This window comes from Strongylocentrotus purpuratus, unplaced genomic scaffold (assembly GCF_000002235.5).
Source record: "Strongylocentrotus purpuratus isolate Spur 01 unplaced genomic scaffold, Spur_5.0 spur5_scaffold_17, whole genome shotgun sequence".
Taxonomy (NCBI): Eukaryota; Metazoa; Echinodermata; class Echinoidea; order Camarodonta; family Strongylocentrotidae; genus Strongylocentrotus; species Strongylocentrotus purpuratus.
Window position 1 is genome coordinate 22,560,442 of NW_022145602.1, and position 21,932 is coordinate 22,582,373.

General features: G+C 35.5%; 1 long non-coding RNA gene across 1 annotated transcript; it reads left to right on the forward strand.

Moving 5' to 3' along the window:
* Positions 1–3,322: 3,322 nt before the first annotated feature.
* Positions 3,323–19,671, forward strand: LOC100888360. The gene is made up of 6 exons (XR_004064497.1): positions 3,323–3,361; positions 15,543–15,731; positions 16,242–16,433; positions 17,077–17,262; positions 18,049–18,199; positions 18,813–19,671. It is a non-coding gene; the product is annotated as an uncharacterized LOC100888360 (long non-coding RNA).
* Positions 19,672–21,932: the final 2,261 nt, after the last annotated feature.

Sequence of the window (21,932 nt, forward strand, 5' to 3'; positions counted from 1 at the left end):
CAACGAAATATATATAGAGGAGTTGTGGTCGAGTGGATACGTCGCCAAACCGTACTGTCGGTCACAAGGTCCGCGGTTCGAGTCCCGCCGCCGCACTAATGGCCTTTGACAAGACATTGATCTACATTTGCCACAGTCCACCCAGGCGAAGTTAATGGGTACCTGGTAGGAATGTATTCCTTGATATGCTAGAGCGCCGTATAGCAGCCGTGCTAAAGCCAGGGTAATAATCGGGAGCGCCAGGATGGTCGAATCTGACTGACATGAGCGCTATACAAGATCCCATTATTATCCCACTATTCGAATGCTTACGACAAATTGATGAATGGATTTTACAAATATTTGTTTTTAATGATAGTAAAAGTAGCGGGGATATGAGGTCTACTGCCTTTTTAAAATTAGATTACGTTTGGTTCGTAGATATGGAAACTACATCTTTTTGTATATACATACTTTATATCCATACCAACAGAATACTAAAATATTTGATTTGTTATATATTTGCATCCATCCAATAAAGCATGTAAGACATTCCATCATTTTAAAATGACAATTAGAACTCTTTCCTAATGCGGCTAATGATATAGATATATTATCCTTTAACCCTAATAAGGCCGGGGGGCCATCATGCCCCCCCCCCCCTCCACGATTTTTCTGATTGTTCGGGAACGCATATTGATTTTGGAAATTTTGGTATTTTTTGGGAATCGGACCTACGGTTACAAGGTCACGTGACCTTTTTTCTTTGCATGTCAGCCCGAAAATTTGAGTACAAAACATATGGAAAAGTCATTTTTCCTAAAAAAAAAGATCAAACATAGGTGATTGGGTCTTGTTTAAAGTTTAGGTGGTTGTTTCGGGAGTCAAAATACATGAATTGTATCTAGAAATAAAATAAAACAACGAAAATAATAAAAAACATAAGTTTTAACAAAAAAAGAAATACATAAGAAATTATGAAAAACAAGAGATAACATAAAGAATAAGCTGGCACTTCCGATTTGTTTTGGCGTATTATTATTCAGAATGGTCTAATGAATATATGTAGTGAACAAGAATGCTTAAATATGAATTATATATGGTTTATGGGTAAACATGTTATTTGTATGACCTTATTTGCATAAATTAACATAAATATGCAAATGAATAAATTTTTCAAAAAAAATTGAAATTATCATAGTATTCTATACACTTCACTTGACATGCGTGCAAATTTTCGCGGAGGTCAGTCGCTTTGCGGCCGAGATCTTATGGGGGTGGGGCATAATGCCCCCCCCCCCCCCTCCCCGGCCGTACTAAGACCTCAAATAGCCCGGCCTTTTTAGGGTTAAAAGATTATAGGAATCCTATGATATTGGAATTAATGCGAATGGCAGACGTATTTCTGTTTTGTTTTGTAGTGTCAAACCTGATATCATGCATACATACATATATTTCAATAAAAAATATAAAATAAGAACACATCATTTTCTTTTTCTTCATATGCTTATGTGTACTACTCACTTTGTTGACGGAGTAAAACCCCTGAACTTTACTTAAAACAACCCCACCGTGCAGACTAAAGGCCTTTATCATCTTCGTGGCGAATCCTCATCATGTATTTACTCACTATAGCGGTTTCATTCTAGTAACCCTTTGCAGCTAATATTAATAGAAACATCAGATGCACAGTACCATTGTTTTGCACACGCCAATGTAACATCAAACGGAACTTTAAATCCAATTTTCAAACAAAAACTAATTTAAAATTGAAAACGTTTGCCTACATTTTAGAGCTTACCTATTTGCATAGAATGACCACAATGGAGATTGGCTCATGATAGATCAGTTTTTTTATGAAACTTCGAATAGTTCCGTCCCATAGAGATTGCAGATGGGGCAACTCTGGGTCATATCAGGATGTAACGTCCCCTTGAGCCTATAGAAGCAGCAATGCTTCTCATAGCAGTCAATATATCTATACTATGTTTGACAAGGAATAAATTTTAAATATGTTGTTTGCATATAGAAAATTGTCAGACATTTGCAAACAGAAGTATCATTCGGTCTTCAAAGGTCTGTTAGGCAGTCGGATTGGTCTTACTTAGTTAAAAACTTGAATCTAGTACTAGGTCCATGGTTAAAATAATAGTGTATGTCGATCGGAATCGACAATTTGAACATCGAGGCATCCGCGACAAATTGATTGGTTGAGATTCTATTTCAAGTAGGGAGTCCTACATGAAAAAAACTTGTATTCACATCGCTTTTTGAAGCTAGGTACTGAAACAGAGAGCTCAACTAATATATATAGAATGAATATGGACATTCTAAACCATTCCTGCTCAAACGAATTAAATAAAAGAGGCGTATGACTATTAAATTGACTGACTTATTTATAATCGTAGTTTCAAAGTACCGACTGAAAAACCAAAGATACTCTTCCTGACTTCGGTAGATGGCTGGACTAACAAGCACCATATCTTTGTCAATACAAAGGGTCCATTTTAACAGGCAATGTACATTTCCGTTACGATGTTCTCGTTGGGTTTCCGAGGAAATTTTCTTCCTTTTATTTGTTTTTCCTTATGCAGTTCGTGTCTATGTTGGTTGTCGGTCTCGCGGGCTGTGGGTCTTTTTTGTCGAAAGGGGAGGGTGGTAAATAAGGGCATATATGTTGTTATTTGTTATCAGTCTCGTTAAATTTTTGTTGGAAATATATCGTTCTTTATTATATCGTCTATATTTTGCCCTATTGGTGATGTAAGTAATGTGGACCTTTTTAAAGGTTGGTGTCGTTGACTAACGGTCGTACGTGCCTCCGTGCTCGTTGGCGAATTATGGGGGGAGAGGGCGGATCGTAATGGCAGTGTGTGCGTGTGGGCTTTATCGGTCTCTTTGGTTGTCTGTATACTAGGACCATTATTATAGATTTGTTTGTTTTTATCTTATCTGAAATATTGTCAAAATTATATAATGACGGAAACTGTACAAACACACCATAATACCACCATATTTTGACAAGAGGACAACGTATAGACTATCGGTATAGTGGTAACGATTTCTGTCAAAAGTGTTGATAATGATGCAGATATTCGTCTCATTTACGGACCTAATTACTATGAAAGCAAGGTACACGTCAAGCTGATAAATGGCAGTTGGAGTAGACTGTATGCATATTATGATTGGTCTGCATATTATCATTATAAAGCACACATTTGTCGTCAAACTGTGCCGATATTGATGGGATACATTTGACCTTGACAGCACGCTCAGTATGACTAGATTGTCTAACCTTGATCTTTGAATTGTGGACTTGGAATCTGCTCATATTATTCACAGTCAACCAAATACCAACTGTTCGTCGGATGCCACAAACCAGGTGAGGCGTTTGGATTACTGCCACTTCTCTTCAACGACATGGACGGCAGTTGATATACACCCCCCCCCCTCCCAGTGAACTATGAACTTGTCCAGTAAATATTCCATTTATTTAACACTTTACAGCATTATGTTCAAATCCACATTCATATCAACCAAGCACTCTTGCAGATCTATGGTAATCTTGGATACCCTAGCTTGATCAACCTTTAGTTAGTTCACATGGCACAAAGTACTGTAGGGTGTGCTGAACAATTATTTATGGTTGTGAATGTAATGAAATGAGGAAATATCGCATCGAGTTTCAACTAGTTTGGATAGGTAAGAGGAAAACCAATAATCGCGCAAAAACGTCAGGGTGATGTATTTGTTCTGTTGCCGATCCCCAACCATGCGATTTTGATTAGATTTGATTTGGTTGACCAATATAAAAACATATAGATAAAAATTACATGATAACATGAGAAAATAACATTGGATGGATTTACCTGCTCAGCGATGCCAGTGCAGCACAGCTGTTCTACCATATTGGTATGATATAAAAACAACATCGTTTACACAGCATCGTGCCCCCACCCACCCAAGAGCAGAACCCCTAACCCCCACCCACCCTATTATTTATCAATATTTACATGATTTTGTTTTAAAGGGAGATAGTATTCAACGTATGTTTATTTAATAATCTTATGAAATCATTGTAATTTCGGGATGATTTAAAAGTAAAATGTGAAACGTTAAACTGCGATGCCCCATGATATGAAAACATTCTACGACATGATTTAGTATGTGGTTTAGGTAAAGATAAATTTCCGATGGAACATAACGAATATTTGTGATTAACAAAGTGAAAGGAGTCCTTTAAATAAGGGGCATTGAGGTCATGAAGGATTAAAAAAAACATGGAATTTGTATCTTTTAAGCAACGATGGACCAAAGATTACAAAATTAACATCTGGTGAATATTACAATTTTATATGTGTTTTCAAAAGGACTTATCCCAAGAATAATTCTGTCTGCTCTATGTTGTAACTTTTGCAATTGAGTGCTATATCTTGTTACCTTAAGTCGTACACTACATCAGCATAATCAAACATAAGAAAAATAATGGATTGATAATGATAGATCAATTTTAAGTTAGGCTCATTCAAATAATGACAAAGCCGGCCCCCCCCCCCCAAAAAAAAACAAAAAAATGTATAAGCTTACTAACTTTTGCAGATGTATGTTCTATTTTTTATTCCCATTCCAATTGCTTATCTATAACTCCAAGATAATTTACACTTTCTTGAGGTTTGATGCACTTACCCTGTATAATTAAGTTAAGTGCATTACACTTGTTTAACATGTTACGAGACCCAATCGACAAACTTTCTGCTTGTCATAGTTTACACTTTATTAGAACACTTCCATTTGTCAGAGACTCCTGTGATTCTGCGGATTGCAGCCTCCATTTACCAATCTCCGAGAAGCATATGTTTATAGCAAATTGCCCTTATTTACGGGTGCGCTCATGCCTTTCCTACCGGGCAAGTATTTAGCACTTTCCTGAAGAGAAGCAATGCAGATAAAATGACGTGTTCAAGGACATAACAAATATGTGCCAAGACTCACATTCACGACCTACTAACTTCAATCAATTTCAATTAACAAAACCACTCAACCATGACACAAATATTCTAGTGTCATTACAATCCATGTGACGAAATGTTTCATCACAAAAGTTTTGGCAGTTGATATTAGATAGGGTGTTATTATAAGCTTAGTAACGAGCTCTGAGACGACGGATGATCATAATATTTATATCATGGCTTTGAATATGAAACTATCCGGCTTTTATACAATAAATCTGTTCATATCCCCTTTTTCTTTGTAAGAAGTACACCTCTCCCTTTCAATAACTACCTCTTTTTAACTTGGATAAGCGCAACTTGTTTCCATGTGCCCCATTTTCCTTTCTAATAAGTGCCACTTTTTCTTATGATAAGTGCCCCCATTAAAACGAAGAGCCCCTTCCCCTTCTCATACTTAATCCTTTTTTTAAATCTCTAATAAATGTCCCGTATATTTTTTAAATGTGCCTTTTGTCTTGTAAATAAAGGCCACATCCCCCCTAAACGCCCTATTAAAATATGATCGGTGCCCCTTTTCTTTCAACAAGTGCATTTTCCTTTTATAAGTGTCCCTTTTTATATCTGGTCAGTGTCCCTTTCAGGTGTAGTACATGATCCTTTTCAAATCTGATAATTTTTCTTTTAAAAACGATATGTGATCCTTTTCCTTTCTAATAAGGGAAATATTCTTTTTTCATGAACTCACCTGTTCACCTCTTTTAAATTTACCCATCAGAATCTGATGGGTGCTCCTTTTCTGATGACAAATGCCTATTTACCATTTTCATAAGTGCATCTTTGTACGTGTAAGTAGTGCCCTATTTTTACCTCTGATAACTATCCTTTGTATTTTGACAAGTGCTTTTTTTTCCTAATAAATGTCTTATCCCTTTTGATAAGTGTACCTTTTTTCCTCTCATCATTAAACATGCCCCTAATTTAAAACAACTAGGAGCAATTTCCCCAAAAGCTGGCTCGTTACGCTCACTCGCATGAATCTTAAAGATGATATGATTATGTTACCAACCAAAGGTATTCTCTGTTTTTCTTCATGAGACTGTGCTTATAATCTCATCAGGATTGGGGTTTTCCTCTTTAGAAGATGTATTTATTCGCACTGCGACCCTCACAAATATTTCATTTTTCCTCACTCGCTTCGCTCGCTCGCAAAAGAATATTTGGACATCAGACTCAACTGCAAAGTATGATGCTTAAGCAAAATATTGTATGATGTGTATACACCAATGTATAAATATTTGTTTATTTCCGCTATGAGATTTCCCTTTGAAGGTGCCTTTTTTCTTTTCTAGAAAGTGCCTATTGTGTGTTAGTTTCCCCCCCCCCCCCCCATGTAGAAGTGACTCTGCCGCATCTGGATATACCAACTAAAATGCTAAGCAACACAATAGTGGTGAACGGACAAACATGTGAAGTGTCAACCATCGAGGGGTTTACTTTGCGAGTGGTCACTTATAAGTTGCAGGAAGAAAAAGCCAATCGGTTAGACTGATACGTGTCATTAATTGCCATAAACTAGATGCCGCTGCTACTCATTAAAGATGAGAGATTCGTGGGAATTCGATCATTGTGCGATTGGCAAAAGGTTTTTCACTGGTTAAAATCTAATCCCCGATTTGATACATATTCTTCATGTTTTTAACCATTGTTGGCCCTACTATGTTCATTGGTGTCCTTTTGTTCTTTGTAATCCCCTCTTCATTTGTTGCCAACTGGTGTCCGTGTAAAAAAAGTTGCCGATTGCTCTTGTATCGCCGGCACGTACTGAACACCAATTACCGTCAGGACGCTAACATGTCGACAATTGATCAACGACCAGGAAGGCTTCTGCCGATGGAGGTTTTCAGTGCGAACTTTACCACCATCAGCATATGAGGAAACCTGGAATTACCAGTTGCCGATCCTCTTTTTTTGTCCATTACCTAAGGCCTTCATTCTGCCATCTACTGGCTGCTTTGCTATCATATTTTAAGCTGAAACATGTTCATGCGAGGGTATTATAGTCGTCCATAAAGAAGGCAACTTGGCGAACACTGAGCCAGCGGGTATTACTCTCCCGTACGCATACAGGGACACTAGTACGCACGGGAGCGTAATACTCGTTGGCTCAGTGTCCTGCCCTCTATTGACCCACGAATGATCAACTTTAAAGCACTAGCACTTTAACCTCAACCCACCTCTCCCTTTGTCATGACAATGGTTATCATTGTTATGATCAATTCATGATAATCTCCTTCAATGCAATCCTTTTCTATTCGTCTTTTAAAGAACTGTACAAAGCAACGCAGAGTAAAATATTTATAAATGAAGTCCTACCTCATCTAAAATGATATATTGACTAATAATGAGGGAGAATTTTCGTATGCATGTTTCAACCAGTGTTAGCACTCCTCTCACAACTTTACAGCTTGCCGATCAATTTCTGAAGAAATAAATGCCTACCATTCAACAATATATCGTCAAGTGTTCGCAAATTAGTTAACGAAAATCTTTGATGATCAGACAATTTTCGTTCAACTTTAGACAACCAATCGACAAATGCCTTTCAACCGATCGGCAATTGATCGCCCACTATTAATTCTTGCGATAAGTGCAGCTTTGTTTGGTTGTCAGACGTCGGCAATAAGCTTAATTAATTCACTTGAGTGAAGTTTGCAGGAACAGACTCTACTTTGTCACTTTATTATAATTCATGATGCCTTAAACAAAGCTCAAATCCGTCTGTCTGTCTGTCTCTTACCCCCCCCCTCGCCCCCCCCCCCCCCCCACTGAGGGACTTTTCGGTTGGCTGAGTCGTTGCGATTTTTTGGGGGGCTACCAAAAAAATCCCCAAAAAGTGTCCACTTACCCCCCTCCCCCCCTCCCCCCCCCCCCCCCCCCACTGAGGGACTTTTCGGTTGGCTGAGTCGTTGCGATTTTTTTGGGGGCTACCAAAAAAAATCCCCTAAAAGTGTCCACTTACCCCCCTCCCCCCCTCCCCCCCCCCCCCCCCAATGAGCGACTTTTCGGCCGGCGCGATTTTCAAATTTTCGGGAGCAAAATATTTAGGGCCAGATTTTAAAACTCCCCCCCCCCCTTGAAAAAATCCTGCGTACGCCCCTGCTGACCAGGGTTTGTCTCATCAGGTATTCGTCTCATTCTCGGATCTGATTAATATGCAGGCGAGGTACAGGTCAAACTATCAGGTGGCAGTTGGGTTCTACTGTATGATTCGTATAATTGGTTTAACCTATATTAATGACCAACATATCTTCAACTTTGGTTATATCAAATTGGTGGGATGTCTATGATTATGGCAGCGCGGCTAGTATGTCACAAATAACTAGCTGTAATTACAGATTGCATCAAAAGCTGCAAGTTTGCTTCAGTGACAGAGAGATACCAAGCTTTTATCGGATGCCACAAACCAGGTGAGGCGTTTGACTCTTCGGGTTGATAGGTTTTAGGAAACATGACGTGAACCAAATAAATATACAAACGTTAATGTAGAGGTACACTCATTCTGTTTGACGTTAAAACCTGCTTATAAACAACAAAATGGGGTTCTAATACGAACCTAAGGTCTGTTTAAAAAAAAAAATGCTATCAATAACGGGTTCGAGTCATTGTTATCAACTCCTTAAATATTGGCATTCGATTTGCTACGAAGACTTAACTGTCAGACACTTTTGGGTGACTGACTGACTTTGTTTCATCTTTGGTAATAAGAAACATAAAATGAGCTGTAAAGGGTAGGCCTACACGAGCATTTGTCTACATCAATAACCCACTTCTTGAAATGGTCAAAATTAAACTGATTCAATATTTGTACAGCACACAACCTACGACCATTCGGTACAATGGTCTGAAAATCAGGCTATTACTCACTGATTTGTTACAATTTTCTCGATTTGACAACTAATAGTAATTATTTTCCCACTAAAAGACACCTTCAAGCCCCCCCCCCCCCCCCGTTTTTTGAGAAGTTCTAAATTAGTATTATCTTTCAAATGCCGTTGGAATTTAACCTTTTCATTTGTTTGCCTTCAAATAGGACACAGTGCCTTTAAACATAGCCTCGCACCGTCTGGTGTGTTTGTTAAAGTACAGTTCAGTATGCTATTTGCATAATCTCACATTGAATATTACTAATGTTACTCACAACGACTGACCATGGTTTGTGCCTCCAAACTAACTCCAATGTGACTGAGTTTTGGGTATTCGTCTTATCCTCGAATCTGATTTATATGAAGGCGAGGTAAAGGTCAAACTAGCAGATTGTTTCTGTTTTATTTGGCGTCTGTTTTCGAATTTGTGTTCAGGTCTCATATGACCCTTGTTATCAATTTGCCTAAGGACATTCAATGGTTTGGGACATAATTTCAAATAAAGCAAGATTATTTCCATTTTCACCAATATTGGTGGTAGTCATCTATGTGTTGATGTCTGGATAGGACTGGAACTTCTGCTTGACATTTACTTGCAATACTCTTCGTATCGATTGGCGTGAGGAGACCTGTTACGATTTAATGAATGTAAGGAGTTGTAAAACTCGAACGAATATTTTACTTTAAGTTCCTTCAACTTTCGCGTCATTCGATCTTTGAAGCCGTCTACTTTTTGGAAAAAGGCTTGACAATGTATGAGGCTTCCGCATATTTCACACTCTTCCACTCCTAACAAACTTTTTCTTTTTGCATTTAAAAAGGCTTTTTCTATTTCCTTTTTTTTTTGGGGGGGGGGGGGTCACTTTCAATTTATATGATAATTCTGTGTTGCTGGATCGTTTGCTGTTGCTGAAATCTTAAATTGCCTTGAAGATTATAAAGCATGTTTTAGAATATTAAAATACTGACTAGGGTTTATCTCATCAGGTATTCGTCTCGTACTCGGATCTGATTTATATGCAGGCGAGGTACGGGTCAAACTAGCGGGTGGCAGTTGGGTTCTACTGTATGATTTGTATAATTGGTTTGACCTATATTAATAACCAACATATCTTCAATTTTGGTGATATCAAATATTGGTGGGACGTCTATGATTATGGCAGCGCGGTTAGTATGACACAAATAACGAGCTGTAATTACAGATTGTTACGAAACAAAAGCTGCTCGTTTTATTCAGTGTCAGAGAGATACCAAGCATTTATCGGATGCCACAAACCAGGTGAGGCGTTTGACTCTTCATGTTGATAGGACTTAGGAAACATGACTTGAACCAAATAACTATATAAACGTTAATTTAAAGATACACTCATTCTGTTTGACGTTATAACATGTTTATAAATCACAAAACGGGGTTATATTGCAAACAAAAGGTCTGTTTTTTTTTATTAATCTTGCTATTAATATTGGGTTTCAGTCATTGGTATAAACTCCTGAAATATTTGCATTCGATTTGCTGCGAACACATTTGTTTAAATATACCATCTGCCACCAACTGTTATCAACAAATTACAATTTATAAAAGAGAACCCTATTGTCATTCCTTTCGGCAAGATTGTAAAGTACGTCTCCACCCGTCCACCTTTTCGGATGCATCCTTAATACTACAGTTTAAGATATCGCGTTGTCGATCCATTTTAAAAGGGGATTTATTGGTTTTTTGGTTTTTCTTTTTCATTTGGCCTCTGTTTTTGGATTTGTGTTCGGGCCTCATGGCCCTTGTATCAGTTGTGTCAGGACATTAATGGTTTTGGACATAGTTTCAATCAAGCAAGATTATTTCCATTTTTACCCACGTTGGTGGCAGCCATTTATGTGTTGATGACATCGCAGAGAAGAGATAGGACTGAAATTGTGCTTGAAATGTATTTCCAACACTTTTTTATGAACGGGCATGAGGAGACCTGTTACGATTTAATGAATTTTGAAGCCGTACACTTAGGAAAAGGGCATGATAATTTACAAGGCTTCTGAACATTTGATACTCATCCATTACCAACAAGCTTTCACTGTTTACATTTTAAATGACCTTTTCTATTTCCTTTTTTGGTCACTTTCAATTTCTATAATAATTGAGTGTTGCTAGATCGTTTGCTGTTGTAGAGGATTAAAACAGTTTTCAAATTATAGTAAGGCTTTCTTGACAAAGTAACATGACTTTCATTCATCTAAGTTGTTATCTTTCCATCCTCAACTATGGATTTATAACAACAACCTCAACAAAGTCAAATAGCTGTTTTGAATTGAATTACAGGATAAACAAGGCAATTTCATTAAAAGCTATGATTAGACAAATCATTTCGTCCTAAAAAAAAGGAAATGTTCATACTCATAATCCTGTCAGTGTGTCACATGACGAAAAATCGATAACTCACGAAAATTTGCTTTTACGACTCAAAAAATCGGCGAAACTTCGGAGAGCGTTAAAAAAAAAATTCCATGGGTAGGGTTTTCGATTTCGATTTCTTGCGATTAGCAGCAATTGCTATAAAAACTATTTGCGAAACACCGGAATTCGAGACAAATAGACGATTTTGGTTGCATTGTAAATGCAGCTCGAGTTTAGTAGACGATGACTCACAGTCAGACTGTGTTCAGCTCAAGTAATAAACAGTGAACAGGTAAGAAACTAATAAAGTAAGACTTGACTGTCTGTACATTTAGGAGGTTAATCTTTTACACTTATGATTTCTGATTGGTTGAGATGAGCAACAAAGCGTTCATTTGTATGTAAATTCTAAAAACAAGATGAGACCTAGATCTACTCCATGCACACAAGACATGAATATACACATCTAGATGCTAAGTCTTTATATGTGGATTAGATCTAGATCTTTTTAGGCAAAAGTTAGTTAAATAGGGTCTAGGTTTTAAGTGTTAGCCTTACTTATGAGTCTTCTACACTCTTTATTTCTTAGAGTTATTTGCATGTCCGAAATAGTTACCTTTTTAGTCCAGAAGAGTTTTAAAACATAGAAAAACCACGGACTTTGATCTAAAGCAAGGCTCTCTAAGACTTTTAATTCAAATCCCTCAACATATTTAAAATTCAGGTTTAATTTTAAAGGTCAAGTCCCAAAATATATAGTGTTGAAACTTTGTAAACACACAATCCAGTTAGCGATAAGCTATAAACCCTGACATATGTATATAGCCAAAAACAAATTTTCTTTGAACTTTGAATTCTATGATCACCTTTATTAATCTTCAAGACTCAAAATAACTGTTAATCTAGCTTCAATTATATTACAAACTTAAGTTCTAGGAAGAGAGTAACCTTAGAGCTAGGAATACGTTTCGTTTCTAAGAGACCTTTACCAGATTATACCAAACGTTATTTCTACCGCATGATCGTATCGTTAATTTCTCACATGTCAAAATGTCACATCGAAATAGAGTAGATTAATATGTATGTTGCTTTATCGATGAGTTGAGGGCTTATGTTCCATATTTATTATGGTTCAATCTTTGAGGGTTATGGTCGATACTTAAATTCTATCTGGGCTTCTTCTTCGGGAAGTGCCAAGTGTATTCGACCCAAAGAAACTTTAGGCTACACATCTACATAAAAGGCATGTGACATGGTTTTCATCTAGTATTAAATGAATTAAGTTGAAAACAGGAAGTAAGATTTGCATAGAGGATGTATGATACACATAACTCCAACTCCTGCCTTTCCACTGACTTTTAATTGCACAGTAATTAGTTAAATCTAAGATTCTGCTCCTAACATTTAAAGCTTTTTAAAATTTTCTAGCTCCGACAAGCTTCACTGCTTTTTTTTCTCCCGCTTTGTTCACTTCTTCCCTTAGACTAACATCCACACCCCATGCACGCCTTGAACAGACGCCAGGACCACCCCCATGCACTCGATATGGAGAGCACGCCTTCTCTTCGAATCGCACCAAAACTCGGGAATAATCTACCTACTGACGTCCGTGATGCCAATGTATATTACTAAATTTAACAAAAACGCCAATCATTATGCAACTAGAGGATCTGAAATAATATGGGTCTCCAAGACAATTTAGAGGAGCGTACCTCAGTATCAAGAATGTTTGATTCGATAACTCTAACCATTACCGAAAATTGGATGCATGACATAAATTGTCTTTTACAATCCATGTAATTCTTATTAAAAAAGGGACAACTTTGGCTTAAGTGTTCAAGGTAAATTATAAGATACTCACTTGTGAGAAAAAAATGTATTCCAGTCACATATTTTAACAGACAAAGAGCTAAATATTTTTTTTTCTTCTGTCCTTTTTCCATGCACAACCACTTTTGATGTTAAGTTCACTCAAAGTGTTTCGTTGTGATATAAAGTCTTAACAAGCCATCGACTAGGCAACATAGCCACTATTGCCTATTAATGTGGTGCTTAAGAACACACATTTTGGGGCTTAATACATGGATTTTTTTTAAATTTTAGTTATCATTATCCACCGGTTATTTGATTAAATGGAACGTATGGAATGTATAATTTGTAACGAAGTCGATAGTAACCATGGCCCAAGAAATGATGGTGATTTCTGATCGTAATCAATGTTAATTATACGCTTGTACAAAATACTATTGGACCATCTTCGGCGTGTTGTCTAGTTTTTGCGTGTTTGTTCCCGGAGAGTCTCCGGACGCGCGGGTTCGGCTGCCTATGCCAGATATTTGTGTTTCTTTTGTCGGGGCTTGTTCGGTGCGCAATATTTTATGTTGCTCGTTGCTAGGTCGGAAAGACCTTGAGTTTATTCGACCTGGCAACGGTAGATTGATTTACGCTGAATGGGCCTAGGCGGGGGAGACCCGGGGATCTGGCGCGGGCGGGTTGGTTCGCGCGTCTCTGGTCTCTATGGGAGCGGACATGTGCAGAATTTGATGCACGTTGTTGATGGTCCATTATTTAATTTATAATGGGAATCTCTTTCAACAAGCCTAGCTTTTCTGAGATTCCCTTTCCCCCCTCTCAATTAAATCAAGCGATATAAAATACTTTGTCTAATTCTCAAACGTAAAGGTACTCTGTAAACTTATTTGATTACGAACATACTTGTCAGTATTTCGTTACTTTTATAATTCAATTGTTCTATTATATACTGTATTACTGTATGGAATATATGTCATTTAGTTTGTGGATATTTGAGTGGAAAATAAATCTAATCAAATCAATCCAAAATGTTGTAATAATTACATTATTAGTAAAGTGTAAGAAAAAGTCAGATATAACGATGAAACATAATAAAGTTTTACATTTTAAACTCATAATTGTGTTAAAGTCTGATGATATCTCTGTACGTTTCTATAAAAGGCTATGATTGAATTGGTAAATGTATTTTGAAAATAGGTGACGTCATTTGTTCTAAGGGAATGTATTGATACCCAATACCAAAATACAACCACGCCTATTATGTTCTAAAGAACGTCTGTAAATCATCCCCAAGATTGACCCATATCTCGAGCCCATTTTTCCAGATTGCTTTGAAGCAAAGGAGCAAGTCGATAAGGGTGGAAAGTTGGCTCGACTTGTGGTATATGTTAACTAATATCGGTTTAAAATTAAACTCAGATACATTCTGTGTCAAATAACACTTTGAAAAAATAAGTGAAAATTAACGAATTAACAGGAAAGTTTTGTTTGAGAAATGAAGTAAAAACTTGCAACGTTTTCGATCGAGTAAAAACGAAAATAAATGTAAAGATACAAATGATTCAAAATATTATATTGCAATTAACTAAGCTTACATTTCCATTTTATATCTACAGATTTTTTTTTATTCTGCCTTTCTTGCCGAATTTCTTTCTTATCTTCTTCCTACACTAGAATTGAAGCATATGGTTGTCTTTTTTTAATTTTGTTGAAGACTTGGTTTAAACAAAACATATATTTTGCTTAGCATATTGTGATTGCCAAGTGTTCAGGAATCGTGAACAGAATATCAAAAATAAAGGAGTTGATTACTTTGTTGACACGATCTTAAAATGCAATATCAATTGAGAGGTTTTGATATTGGAGTATTGATCTTTTAATTTAAATTATATTTACCTTAGATCTGATTTTTTCGAAATAAATTTCAATCTATTGATGCGCTTTTCAAGATTTAATTCCATGCTGATATGGATCTTCTAAAATATGAATGCAAAAACATTTTGTCAGGATATGAAAGTTCCATTATGCAATGTTTTTTATTTGTGTCATAGTGAATTTTCTTTTTGAGCAGTTTTGTCTCTTTAGCTACTCTTTACATGTCATGTTTCCCCGCTACACACTCATACTAACATGTTTGCACTCCCACAGCCTATTTCTTTTACAGCCATTCCAAGCTTTGAATGGATTATTGCTTGTCTTCTCACTCTTCGTTGTATTAATGTGTTCATAATAATAATAATAATCATCTTCATAACCACGATATATCTTTTTAATAATAATGAACATAACCTTCTTGACTTCAATTTACTTCTAAGCAATGAAACCCTGATCTACATATTTAAAATGATGGCAGGGTGACCAGTTTTTAAGGACGCGTGGTAGTTATATTTATGTCTATAAACCCATCTAAAGTATACATTTATTTACACTAAATTTAATGGCGTAAATAATCAAAATCACTTTATTCTATCAATTTGTTTGTTCTTTCAGGTTCAATAAAATGTGGTGCTCCATATATTCCTCATCATGCTATGGTGGAAGATCTCCGTTTGAATTACGACTTTGGTGACAGTGTGAATGTGAGGTGTAATACCAGTGATGCTATCTTCCCCCTTCAATGTCATAACAAAGGATTGTGGAGCGGGCCGCTTGCGTCTTGTCCCGAACCCGAACCAAAGAGTAAGGTTTCCTCTTAGTTCCTGTAAAAATATGATATAAGCTGATTCTGTTTTCAAAGGAAATATTACAGAAATGAATCATTAATCATTTAGTACCATTTTTAGAACATCAAAACCACAGCGTTTCATTACTTTTCATCAAATCCCTTTTATTGATGAATATAAATCAGACCTGCAATATTGTTCCATATGATCATATCCGTAAGTTATCTGGAATTTAATCATTATCATTTTTTTCATTTTAACTACGTTTATGTTTTACTGTCATACACTCTAAAAGGCTTAAATTTCCCTTTCAATATACAATCGCTATGCCAATGTTTTGCCAGTGTGATAAATACAAAAAGACTCTACAAGAGTCGTAAAAGTTATAGTGAGAGAGATTCCAATCCCCTGTTTATATACTCTTGTTATTAATTGTTCAAACGTTAATTTATCTAAAAACTAGTGCGATATGCATATTCGAAAAATTTCTCAAATATTTATCACCGCTTTTCATTTTTCCTCGCAGGTGCTCCATCAGTTGACTCTTGTACTGCCCCAGCAGTGCCAATTGATTCAACCATTCAGAATCTTCGTCTCTCATACAAAGACGGTGACAGGATGAACGTGACATGTAACGAGGGCCCTGAGTGGTTCGGCGTGACATGTGAGGATGGAATATGGACAGGCCAAAACATAGTGTGCCCTAATCCTGCCATAGGTATGCCAAACATACATTGAAATAACCCTAACGGTAAAAAAGCTACCGGTCGTATATTGATTTCAGCGAAGTGTTAAGGGATCGAATCCCTATTGATGTCCTTTGAACACATCTATGCACATTTGTCTATCTCTGAACATGTATAAATAAGTGCGTGACAATTACTGGGGCAACACGAATTAAAAGAAGAAGACTCAATTATTAATATTTTTTAACAACATTGATTAATAATAAATCGGTATTCAAACGCTTACACTAAATTGACACGAGAATGCAAGGTGATGTGACAATTTGAATTAACATTTTATATAGAGATTTAAAGCGCCCTTAAAAAAAGCTCATTCTGTCGTGTCTGTGGGGGGAGGGGGGTGAGGGTGTAGGATAGTTTGTTCAACTCATGATTAGAGTCGCTTCGTTTTCGATCGAAACGTAGTTTAATTCTCAATAACCAAAGATGTGCGCTTTATTGGCAACTCATAGCGCTTGCAAGAGGCTTCCCTGAATATTTACTGTGCTGTAATGAATGTAAAGCCTTCGAGAAAAAAAATTGATTTTGAATATTCTCCAACTTTCTTTGTTTGTACAAGTAAACTATAATCGCGATAAATCAGTTTGTTCTTATTTAAAAATACTTCATTTGCAGAATGCAATCAACCAATCATCTCTGTCGACGCATACATTGGAAATGTTAAGCCTCGCTACAAGAATGGTGACCAAGTGAACATCACATGTAACGACGATTCTGTTTCTTTAATTTGGGAATGTCAACGAGATGGATTGTGGCGTGGGCCTCCCTTCGAATGCTCTCGTACTAATCCATCGCCTGAAGGTAATTATGCACTTAAACATATCCGATAAAACGGGATAATCTGGTACCAGACTATGATACGATCATATAACAAATTATAAAGTAAACAATTTATCCTCTGAATGTGGAGTACTAATAGATGTATGTCATTTTAACTGCGCCTTTTACATATAACATAAAGCTTTGTGACCAAAATGTCTCTCCACCTGAACACATAAAAAGGCAGACTTTCTGCAAGCTCTTTCACACAATACATTTCTTATTTCTAAGATCAAATAAAACATGATGAATTACAAGGACCCAAAAGCATTTTCACATGAGGTGTAAAAGAAACGAAAAGTAAAAACGTAAAAAGGATACTGCTTTACAAATTAAGCTCATCTCTGTGTAAATTATGAATATTTGTGGAACGATTTACCTATTTGCGCTGATATTAATACCGTCTATAATTTACGATCCGGACTTTTCTATACATATATTTTAGTTCATGCCCACCTTGTTTTTATAATATTTTGTTATCTTAAACAAAAAACTGTTTTGTGTACAGGGCCGCTAAAGTTATATACGGGATTTGGCTGCATGTTCGTTAAAACAAAAATAGAGATATCTGAAATAAAGATACAAACAAAAAATGTAAATGGAAATATGAGTACAAATATGAATGCAAATAAGAAAAAACAAAATACAATTACCAGTTCGAATATGAATACGAGTACAAATGCAAATGTTAAATGTGAATACAAAGATGTATGTTAATACAACAATGAATGCGGTCTTTGCTGATAACCAAATTACTTGTATTTCCAGGACAACAACCTTCATCCCCGGGGCGCCTTACAAGACTTAACACTGAGCATGATGGAAGGGATTACTTTATCACCGGCCTTCTGGTTACAGCTGTCATCTTATTCATCCTTGTTCTGATGTGTATGGCTGTGTTTGTTATCTTCATGAGAAAGTAAGTAAATATTTTCGTTATTGTTTTCTATTTATGCAAAATGTCTCTTTTATTGTATTAAGGCCGTAATTAAAAGCAGTTCTCAGTTGATGACAGGAATTTAACCGCGTTTAACATTAACCCCGTTCCTTTACCTAGGATTTCTTTAAACTACCACTACTTGTACCAAGCATTTCCTCACAATCAGGCTATGGATGGTTTCATGATACCATTATATCTTAGGTAACATCTTGAAGATAAACAAAATTATTTAACCACTAATGTACTCTGCTGTAAGAAAAGTATTCACTATCTTTGTTCGGTCAGATAATTTGAGAAATAATGTTGAAATAATCAGGCAGTTTCTTTCTGTAATACGGTAAAGATAGATTTTTTTTAAAGTAGACAAAAGTGTTAAATTGGATAGATTTTTCAATAAATGCTTATAAACTTCGTAATGAATTTAACAGAGCCTAAGATTTGGTTAGAAACAAAATGGTCATGCTATGCAACACTTGCATAAATAAATCGGACGTTCAAAGTTCTAAATATAACGATCGAATGAAAATCAGAATATAAACTTTAATCTGATTCCAATACAATATTTTTTAAATTTCATTTTATAATCAAACAGTCGTGGATACGATTTGGTAACATCATCGAAAGACGCTCTTCAAGATGAGAATGGATCAAGAGGACCTCTTCCAGACGTTCCTGAAGGATATGCTAACTACGTTGCTGGTGAACAGTCACTCTATGTCGAACCATATCTCAAACAAAATGGAGATCACATTCCAGCCTATGAAGTCTACGAAAAACCAGTTTGATTAATTTATCCTCGACAATGTAAACAGCTAATCACTATCAGTGTTAGATTCAGCTTGCTTTTCCCTCTTTTGTACCAATCATGTTAATATTTGTTTTTTGTTTAGTTGTTAGCAATGTTCAGTTGAACATGGGACATGCACCTTCGCCTAATAATCTTTGTATTGAATTTCAGTTGTTACAATTTTAATACTCTTTTATCTACAAATGTATGAAGTTCTTACCTGCACGCAGTTATTCCCTACTATATACTTACTAAATTATATGATATATAAAAATAGCATACAATTCCTCTCCTCCCCGATAATGCATTACTTATTGTCTTGAATCCACCACTGTTTTGTGTTACAATGAAATGTATGTTTATTAGCGTTTTTGTTTATTTTATTTCTAAATATTTCAAGTAAAAATATGAAAAGCACAATTTTCTCTCGCGTAAGAAATGTTAAATATTGAGATTAATTTAAGACGAGGTTAAACCTTTATCGCTTTACATACAATATATATCAAATGTGTACAGTATGATTCTACATGTATTTTTTCATAATGTGAATACTTTTCTGCCTTCAACTTACATGTCCAGGTTATTATCAAAGTGTACGATATTAAGCTCATTGATTACTTTAATACACATGAAATTTATTAATACCAAAAGAGATATCTGCAATGAAAATAAACAAAACAAAACAAAACTTAGGTCTACTACTTTCATGACTTTAAATCCATTTTTTTCGAATTCAATTTCGATTTCAATTTTAACTTTAGTCCGTTCATCTAGCTATACATTTTTGTAACTTTCACTATTAAAGTAAAAACTTTTTGTTTGTTTTTACCGCCATTGTAAATTGGATGCGTTCTTTGTTTTTCGTAAAACAAGAATTGTAGGCCTGGTTGAAATAACGCTTTTGTTAATTTGTGTGAGATAAAAGCTTTAATATGTCATATTCTCAAGAAAAATTAATCCTTACAAATAGATTGTTCACATGCTTGTTGTTTTTTAAGCGTAATTAGCGTATTGTTAACATCATGGAATTGTACCCCTATCAGTAATAACCTATTATTAAGAAGAATCAGTGTTGTCCCTGTATTTTTTACGTTGATTTTTATGTAAATAAATGTCAATCAACCTTGACAAAAGATGTGCTATTATAAGGAGGTGAAAAATTAAATATGACTGTATACATATCCCGAATCGATCGGAAATAATTTTGTGGACAAAACTACCTTGCATTTTTTTCTTCTGACTCGTTAAATATGAAAGCATACATACATCAAATAACAATGACGATGAAGGTGGTGATAAGGATAATGATAATGATGATGATAATGAAACTAAAAATGTTAATGATGATGGTAATCATAATAAAATTAATGATAATAATTATGATAATGATACTAATACTTTTAATGACGATGGTAATTGTAATAGCAATAGTGAAAATAAAATTAATAAAAAAGCGTAGATCACAATGTTCATTTGTATAACGTTGTATATAATCAAACGAAGTCCGTTCATAAATGGTTTATTTGATATAAACAGGGAAAACAGGAATTCTAAAAATCATGAAGAGAATGATGATATTAATTATAACAATAATGATAAATTATAATAATACACACTGTTACTAATTTTAATGAGCATAATGAAAAAAATATGATAATAATGGTACAAAAAATAAAAATAACAATACGAATACGAAGAATTGAAGAGGACTAAGAACATTTAATAAGAAAGTGGTGTATCCAGGTGAAGTAAATGGGTACCTGGTTGGAATTTATTCCTTGAAACGCAGCGCGCGTAACAGCTGCACTGCTAAAGCCAGGGTAATTATGCTGCATTATTGTAGAGCGCTTAGAGACTTCTGACAAAGTAAGTGTTAGGCGCTATATAAGCACTGTAATTATTATTATTATCTAACGATGTTCGGCTTTTTATGCGTTACATCTATATATTATAATCTATACTCAGACTTGCACTTCATATGCTACAACGGAAGTGTTGTAATATAATATTGTGTTATGAATCTACAGAGAGTGGTATGAAAATAAATTACTTACATTAGCATAACATTTTTGTATATGAATTTTATTTCCTGTTAGCGATTTCGTATGCAACTACCCTTAATACGTTGAGATAATACTTTTATGCGCACTCCAATAGTTTCAACCTTCTTTGCCTTCTGTGAGGTTGAGTTTAAGAATACCCTATTATCAATTTGAATGAAATTACCTAAGATATCACAGAAACATACAATTCCAGTATGAGAGGAGACAGAGACAGAGAATTGAACAGCGCGTATCACATGACATTTGAAAAGGTTGGATAAGAACTTCATACTCTGCGACCTTGGAATTTTTTTCACGATAAACGATAAGAAATATCCAATGTAAATATATATATTATGTAATACTCTTATTTCATAGAGGACTAAGCACCAACGTTTCATTAAAAACCCGTGGTCGACTTTGATAGCCTTTTCGCCATGTTAAGGCTTATACAACGAATTCAAACTTTGGCTACCTATCAAACTGCACCAAATTATTGTTGTATTCCTAGCAGTCGATTGCAGATCCATAACTATGGGGAAAAGTTTACGTTTTACTCGTACGACCTTAGCTTCAGCACAAACTCGATACTAGAGAATTCTGAAAACATTTGTTGGAAAACGTTGGTGCTCATTATTTCGTTGGAGCCGTGTTATACATTTTATAGGATTTGACGGGATTTAAGTTATTGAAACAAATGCAAGATTACACACGTACATTGCTTTATTTGTTTTCTTTCTTTTCTTGACAAGCTAGTAACATAGGTTAACTTAATATCTTCAAAACACTTTTGATAAGGAAGGGTATTCATTTTACGGTAAAATATATTTTCTGTATAATGCTTTTATTGTTTTAAACGTTCTCCCTATAATAGCTTCGTTTT